The sequence below is a fragment of the Diabrotica undecimpunctata genome, chromosome 5, assembly GCF_040954645.1.
Source record: "Diabrotica undecimpunctata isolate CICGRU chromosome 5, icDiaUnde3, whole genome shotgun sequence".
In the NCBI taxonomy this organism is placed as follows: Eukaryota; Metazoa; Arthropoda; class Insecta; order Coleoptera; family Chrysomelidae; genus Diabrotica; species Diabrotica undecimpunctata.
In genome coordinates, this window is record NC_092807.1 from 129,445,531 (window position 1) to 129,454,550 (window position 9,020).

The window sequence follows — 9,020 nt, forward strand, 5'->3', positions numbered from 1 at the left end:
CACAACAATCGAACTATCCAGAGCGGCAGAATCTAAGATCAGAATTGATTGCCAAACTCCGTCGCGGAGATGGCACGTAAAGAAGAAGAAAGTTCATAGTTCTATCTAAATCTCCAGATGGCATTTTGATTGATTAGTATAAAGATCTTGTTAAACATTTTTCTTTCGACAATTTTTAATTTCTTGTTCTTGTCTTTCGTCATCACTAGATCATTTGATCTAGTTATGATTTTATAGACCTAAATTATCTATTCTTAATGTTATTTTTTATGCGAATATATCAATCAGAGAAATAGGCCTGGTTGCCCATCATTATTCTTTTTTGAATGTCTGATTTTTCTCTGTAGATTTAATTCAATTTTAGATATATGTAGTTCTTCATTGCTTTACATTATTCCCTAGAATAATTTCAGGACTTTTTTTTGCCCTTGTGTGTGTTAGTGTTTTGTCTTCTGAAGGTTTATCTATACACAAGCAAACCAAGTCAAGGCTCATAATGTCGTCAATAAACTTATTTTAAACATTAATTGTGGCTTATTCCCGTTAAAACAGTAATTAATATAAGATGTTACAAGAAAATATCTTCACAACAGTAATTACTTTTGAACGAGAGAGTATAAGTAGTGAAAGTACTTCAGAGTCTAGCCAGAAACAGGTCACCTAGAGCAGAATGAATTTCCATTCTTAATACAGTATATAATTTTGTCCCTGATACTTAACGAACATCTGGCACAGTATACTGATAATTTATTAGGATTAGAAGAAGAAATGCCCCAAAAATGGAAGAAAAGTATAATCTGTCCTATTCATAAAAAAGGAGACAAACTGTTGTGTAAGAATTATAGAGGCATCTCTTTACTTTGTTCGGGATACAAAATACTCACAAAAATCATTAATCGCAAACTCCAACCTCTCACGGAAAAAATCATCGGGGAATATCAATTAGGGTTTAGGCAAAATAGATCTATCATCTATCATTTACCAATCTATCTATCAATCATTGACTAACTATTTACAGTTAAACAAATACTAGCCAAAGCATGGGAATATGACATGGACGTCTACAATCTCTTTGTAGATTTTAAACAAGCCTATGATTGAATAAATAGAACAATTTTACCTGATATATTGGAAGAATTTGGTGTACCATCCAAATTAATACGACTATTGCAAATGACAATGACAGAAACAGAACCACAGGTATGTATTCAGGGACAGATCACTAATGCGTTTACGATAACGCAAGGACTGAAACAAAGCGACGGACTGAAACAAGGCGACGGACTGGCCCCAACGCTCTTTAATCTTGTTCTTGAGTATGTAATTAGACGGTTGATAGTGAGCGGAAATAAGATACCTACAAACAAATCTACCCAATTAGCAGCATACGCAGATGATATAAACATAATGAGCAAAACAGTGAATGCAGCGGAAGAAACCTACGTTGAGTTAAGACAAAGTGCAGAAGCAGTAGGGCTAGCACTAAATGCAAATAAAACAAAACTACTCATACAAACCAGATCAAATAGACCGGCGCAACAACACTTTATTTACGATATAGAACATGTGAATAGATTCACATACCTAGGAATGGATATGGTCGCAAGCAATGAAGAAGAACCGGAAATAAATAGAAGGCTTATGCTGGCAAATAAAGCCTATTTCGCGATGGGCCACATATTCAAATCGCGAGACATACACCGGAAAACAAAACTCCGGGTTTATAAAACAATAATCAGGCCCATAGTAAGTTATGGTTGTGAAACATGGGTGGTGACACAGACATCTGCCAATGCATTAGATGTGTTTGAAAGAAAAATATTACGTAGGATACTGGGCCCAATAAGTGAAACCAACAACTGGCGAATATAGGTATAATAGAGAAATATACGAGCAATACAGCGAACCAACTCTAGCACAATACACTAAACTGCAGAGATTACAGTGGGCAGGGCACGTGATCCGCATGCATGAGACTAGAATCCCCAGAAAATTACTAAATGCACGAATGCAGGGAAAAAGACCTGTTGGAAGAACTGAAGACAAAGTTGATGAGAATGCCAGGAACTGCCTGGGAACGCGTTCATGGAAAAGAACAGCGGTAAATCGAAATTATTGGAGAAGCCTGTTGAAGGAGGCCAAGGCCCGATTTGAGCTGTAGTGCCATTGGATGGATTAGGATTACAAAAGAAGCTTTTTGAAAAACACATCTACCATTGATAACATATTACCCAATAAACAATTATTAGAAGAAAAACGTCGGAGCCATTACATCTTCGTAGACTTTAAAGCATTCGGTTATAATCAAAATTGAAATACCAAGAGGATTGGTAGAATTAACTAAAATGACAATGAGAAAAGCCGAGTGTAAAGTATGGGTACAGGGGGATGTTTCAGAACCATTTAAAACTAACCTATTATTAGAAAAAGTCTGAAAAACCCTGGAATAAACTTAAAGGGTACGATGTAATCCATAGTATACAAATAATGGCGTATACTGACGATATTTTGATCATTGCAAGAACTTGAAACGAATCAATTAAAGCTTTCACATGTATTAAAAGGTGGCAGAAAACATCATACTGATTAACGCTAAAAAAACTAAAAGTATGTCCGCTATATCAAGAATGTATCAAAATAACTTAGAGGGTGATGAAACTATAGAAACTGTACAGGAATTCTGCAACTTAGAGTCACCGGTGGAGTTAAAAAACAACACATTCAAAAAAAAATGCGTGGCTTATCGCTAGTATTTTGGCCTATGCGTTCAACCAAGAGCGAAAAGTATATCAAGAGCAAAAAGTGCAATCTTTAAAAAACAATAATACCCCCGGTGCCAGTTGGAAGAAGAAGGAAGAGGCAACCTAAACTGAGATATCTAGACGATATGCAGGAACATTTAAGGGGGATTAGAGTAAGAAGGTAGAGAAGACAGATACTAGACAGGAAACGATGGAAGAATGTGAAGGTGGCCAAGGCTCATAAAAAACTGTAGCGTCAACTGATGATGATGATGATGGTAATGTTTATTTGTAATTCAATCACTTTGGCTGCTTTTCTTAGTTGTGAATATATTTTTGTGACCTCCTCTACTCTGCAATGAATATTGTTAATGCCATTAGGGTAGGCGATAAGTTCTACTGATCTATTGGTAAGAGATATGCTCTTTCTAGATTCAGCTAGCTTCAAGGCACATTCAAGTGCCAGATTCAAACGTGTTGAAGCCAGCTTGTCGCTTTATTTTAGATCTTTATCTATCTATAAGATCATTCTGTATGTGGATCGTATTGTATGTATCCACTTCTGAGACAATTATTACTGATCAACAGGGCTATTTGCACTTTCCAAACTGATGCACGGAATATTTGGACCGATGTTATTCCGAACCATTTACGAAGGGGTCGCAACCAAGAAATTCTAGTAAGTCTCACACTTCTTTATCCAACGATATTTTTTTGCATTATAAGTTGTAGAAACTCATACCTCGAGACATGGCCAAGGAACTCTCAAAATGCATCTATAAAGGTATTCTATAGAATTCTATTGGACTCTGATTCTTAGAGTAGTAGAAAGATACGGTGCTGTTTTTTCATTGCAATGAAAATTGTTGGATTGCAGAATCAATCTTCTGCTAAATCTTTTTTAGAAAGAATTATGAAAATGATTCAAAATTTTAAAATACTAGTCGTTTATATCCTGTCGAGCCTTGAACACTTTGGGAGCCGTCTACGTGGTGAACTTTACTGAGGTTGTGATAACTACTTTCGTACTTGTCGTAGGCATGATCGTCATCTACGCTTTTGATTTTTCCAAACGATGAAGTATCCATTGCAGATTACTATATTTTTCATATTCAGTTGTAATTAAAAAAAAAATAAATTGTTATTAGCTTCTACAAATAGTTCAACATTTTCGTCAAGTGTGTCGAGAATCTGTGCCATTCTTTCCTACTAAATCCATCTTCTAGCATCATATCTTCACAGATTTCTGTAAATTTCACGAATCCGTACCCCCAAAAGCAGTTTATAATTATTGATTCTTTTGCGACGTCCGTTCATACCTTCTAGATTGTCGTAGGATCAAACTTATATATTTTTTTTTTTTAGTTCTTTTTGAAACTCAGAATAATTCCTTGACCAAAAGGTTGTAATTTGGACATTTCATTGCTTTAAGTTGTATTCAAATTATATGCTATTTTAGACCCTACTTCTTAACGTTCGATCTCTCCCTGTATGGTAAGCTTCTCAAAAGCATTTTTTGGAAAACAATTTCTAATATAGACTATTATTCCTAATATATAGACTATTTGTTTTATTACTTCCGTTCTTAGGCTTTTCTTAACGTTTAGTTGTCTTAGTATTGACTTATTTAAAGTTAGATAGATAATTTTTTTAATATATTTACTTTCATTAATAATATGTATAAAGAGTACACTTGTCTTTTGATTTAACAGAGAATATTATTAATGTAATTAACGAACTCAAGGAAGTTAATGACTATAGTTTTAGTACTGGCAGTAAAATGCTATCAAGCAAATAGCCCACATGATCGTTATATACTGCTATTAAACACAAATAATTTAATAGGACAGGAGCTTAAAAGATTAAAAAAAAAATAAATTTAGTGTAATAATTTGTACACTACAGGCTTCCAAATATTTTATTAGCTTTCTTAAGGACGTCCAGATCTGTAAAAGTGCAGTGCATTTGTTGTTAACCTTAATAAAATACTTTAATATTTAAATAACTCTTAAAAATTGACGTGTTGGTGATATGATATAACATTTATTGAGGTAATATATTCTGTAGTATATACTCTTTAAACACTTTGTTATTCTTTCTGGATTTGCTTCAATTTCAAATGTAAATGTAAGCATTTGTCGTAGGCATTTATTTCAAATTGTAACTCTAGCCAATTTAAATTAGTAGTTTAAATCATTCCCTTCAAATATTCACATAAGAAGAAATCCAATAATGTGAGATGAGGTGATACTGCTGGTTATTATATCGCTCTTTGTCTTCCTATCTACCAATATGGAAATATTTGGTCTATATAAGTAGTATCACATATCGATTATGTAATGTGGTGGTGTACCATATTGCTGAAGTTATATCCTAGTCTTTGGGATTGTTGTGTGAGGATATAAATTTGCCAAAGTTGGCCCGACATTATTCTGGAGCACAGTTAAATATACTTTAAAGACCAAAGTCAGGGTTATCTTGGCTCATCGTTCGTCTGCCATTATAAGGCAAGAATCATAAATGAAACAATGACCTAGACCCCAACAATACCTACACAAACATTATTCTTTTCAGGGCATCATGTATGTTCTTGTCCTATTCAGTGAAGATTATTTATAAACCAGAAGCTACAATTTTGGGCATTCGTATCTCCGTGATTTGTAAAAGAGCACTTTTCAGAAAACACAACATGTTCTAATTGGATTACTTCTTTGTCATGTGATATTTTCATCATTTGTACACAAAAATAAATTTTTCGATGAAAATCAGCCTCTGTATTCTCCTGAATTGATCATTTTGTAGCAATGCATTTTATTTTCTTTTAATAATGACAGAATCTAAGTTTGCGTCGTTTATTGCAGCTGCCCATTATAGATCCAGACGCTGTTAACAGCCGCTCAATTTAAGCTGTTGTTATGTTATACATTATGAAAAGGTTTACGTAACTTATTATAGCATAGGGTTAGAACATGCCATGTCCATGTTTAGAGTTCTGCATCCTCTTCAGGGTTTGAGTTGGATTTTGGTTTGTTGTTTAAAAGCAGTGCCCAAGAGTACCACTGGGGTGATCGCGCAAGCGTGTGAAAGTGATACACATGAAGGCCGTTAAGATGAAATCTAATCAGGGAATAGAAGACACAGGCAAGAATAGGTATTATTTTACAATGATATTGGAAAACCCCAAAAACCAATCTCGTCCTGTTCCTGGTAGAGAAAAAGAATTACGTAATAAAGATTCGTAAAGCTTGCAGCGTAGCTTCAAGAATATCTGCGTAGTCTCCTGATATGTCGTCAATGCATGTTTGCATTAGAATGGAATGGATGGCAGATGAAGTTTTTTGTTTTTGGTGGTGCGATATTTACCGTAAGATAAACGGGAACTCTTTAGGCCTCTTGGATATTGGCATGTGGCCCATTTCTGAGTTTTTGGGAAACCTTCTTGTTCAGAAAGTTTATTCTTTTGATTTTTGTAGAGATATTTGAAATGTTATTAATTTGGCCGGATAGTAATCGCCAGCTTTTGTAGTCTACCTGACACAGGATTTTACGCTCGGTTCTTATAAATTTCTGAAAGCTATTTAAGAGGTAATGTTAGGTTTGTACTCTTTAGTGGGTCGAATCTAAGTATTGGAAGTGTGGATGAGAGTTTTTATGTTTGTTCTACCAATTCTTCCTGCAAGTGGATTGGAGAGTCGTGCTCTATTTCTTACCCTATCTAAGTTGCCTTTAAATCAGCGTCCAACAGAGAGTCCTGATAAACTGGACTCCCAGATAGAACGCTATAGGGTTCATAGAGAGCCTTTCTCCCACTAATTCCAGAGGAAATTGGTCAGTGATATTGCGAATAACTCTGCTAGATGATTTTGGCCTACGAAACATAACAGTCTGTATTTTGTTGCTATTTACAGTGACTCTTCACTTATTACACACCATTCTTCGACGCAGTTTAGTAGATAGTTTGCTCTTCCAAAAGTTCTCTCAGGGTTGTACCGTCTCTTTGTAAACAAGGCCGTATTGTCTGCGTAGAGAAACAAATGTGCATCTGGGATGTTTTGAGCAGAAATGTCACTGTTGTATATGATGTACAACAGTGGTACTAGCATGGAACCGTGAGGAACTGCAGGTCGTAGAGTGAAGGGGGTAAAGAGTTGATCGCATATTTTACTGTAACAGTACCGTTATTCAGATATGTCATCATCATCATTCTGGCTTTACAACCCTACGTGGGTCCTAGTCTCCTCAATAATTTCCCTCCAGTCGTCCCTATCCATCGCCTTTCTCTGCCAAGCACGTATTCCCATATTTCTCATGTCTTCATCGATCTTATCAAGGATCTTTGTTCTAGATCTTTCTTTAGTTCTCTGACCAATGGGTCTACCAAGAAGCTTTTTTCTAGCTGGGTCATTTTGTTTTATTCGCATTACAATACACCTCAGACGTCCTATCTTAATCTGTTTTACGATATCAGGTTCCTGGTATATTCTATCAAGTTCGAAGTTGTATCGTCTTCTCCACACTCCATTGTCATTCACTGCTCCATAAATTTGCATTAGTACTTTTTTTTGTAACATTCTAACATGTTTTTTTTTGTTAGAGTCCAGGTCTCTGAACTATGTGTTAGCACTGGGTGTATTATTGTTTTGTAGAGTTTTATTTTTGTATTTCTTGATATAATTGTGGATTTACGGAGGAGGTTGAGCCTGAAATAGCATCTGTTGGCCGTGCAAATTCTGCGGTTTATCTCTGCGGTAGTATTATTTTTAGTGTTAAGGAGCAGATATAAGGGTACAATTTTTAAAAACTATAAGGGTAGCCTGATTTCACAACTTCCAAACAAGCACTTTTGAACATCAAGAAAAGTGGCAATGGCAATGGTATTGTCCTTTAGAGCTTGGGTAACTTTTGTAGTGCAATCTACTAATGCATGGACATTTACGGATGATTTTTTGGCTTCGAGAAGAGAAATCCGTAGAGTCTTTCCTTAAGGATATACTCGAAAATTTTCCCTAGCATATTTATTGGAGAGATATATCTGTAGGATTCCATATTGGTACGGGGTTTACCCCGCTTGGGTGACATGATTTCGTTAGCCATTTTCCAAGAAGTAGGAAAATGAATATTTTTAAGACATGCATTAATGACTTGTGTCAGAAGTGGGCTGATACTCTCTGAAAGATGTTTGAAACATCTTCGGCTGATGTCATCGGATCCGGGTGAATTATTTTTACCTATACGGCAATAACTCCAATAACCATTGGAGCCTACATCAATTCAGGAAGTACGGGATGCAATAAAACACCTAAAAAATAATAAATCTCTAGGAAGTGATGGTATACCCGCGGAACTTATTAAATGTGGAGGTGCTACTCTGACTAATCATATATATAAAATCACACTGAGAGCCTGGAATGAGGAACAAATCCCAGAAGAGTGGTGTATTGGGATCGTTTGCCCGCTACACAAAAAGGGCGATGAATTAGAATGTAGAAACTATAGGGGAATAACCCTCCTTAATACAGCATACAAAATATTTTCGAGTATTTTATATGGTCGCCTGAGTGAATATTCAGAGGAGCTTCTTGGCGAATATCAAAGTGGTTTTAGGCCTGGTCGATCAACAACAGACCAGATCTTTGTGCTAAGGCAAATACTGGAAAAAACCAATGAATTTAATATCGACACATACCATCTTTTCGTAGATTTTAAATCGGCCTATGATAGTGTCCTAAGAAATAAATTGTATGAAGCCATGGATGAATTCCACATCCCCGATAAACTGATAAGATTGGTTAAGGCTACAATGCGTAAAATTGTTTGCAAAGTCCAAATACAGGGCGAACAATCATAGGCATTTGAAACGCATGTTGGGCTGCGACAGGGAGATGCGCTGGCGTGTCTCCTTTTCAACATAGCTTTGGAAAACGCGGTCAGGGATGCCCAAATAGACAGCAGAGGAAACATTTTTAATAAATCATCCCAAATTTTGGCATTTGCAGATGATGTTGATCTAGTTGCCCGCACAACACGCAAGCTAGAAGAAATGTATACCACCTTGTCACACGCCTCAAAAAATATGGGCCTGAAAGTAAATGAAAATAAAACTAAGTTAATGGCATCAACACCCAACAATAGAGTCAGAAACATCGGCCACCAATTCACGGTTGATAATTCTACCTTTGAAGTGGTGGACAAATTCACATACTTAGGCTCCCTGATCACCAAGGAGAACGTCATGACGGAAGAAATCAAGCGAAGAATAATCCTAGCAAACAAATGCTA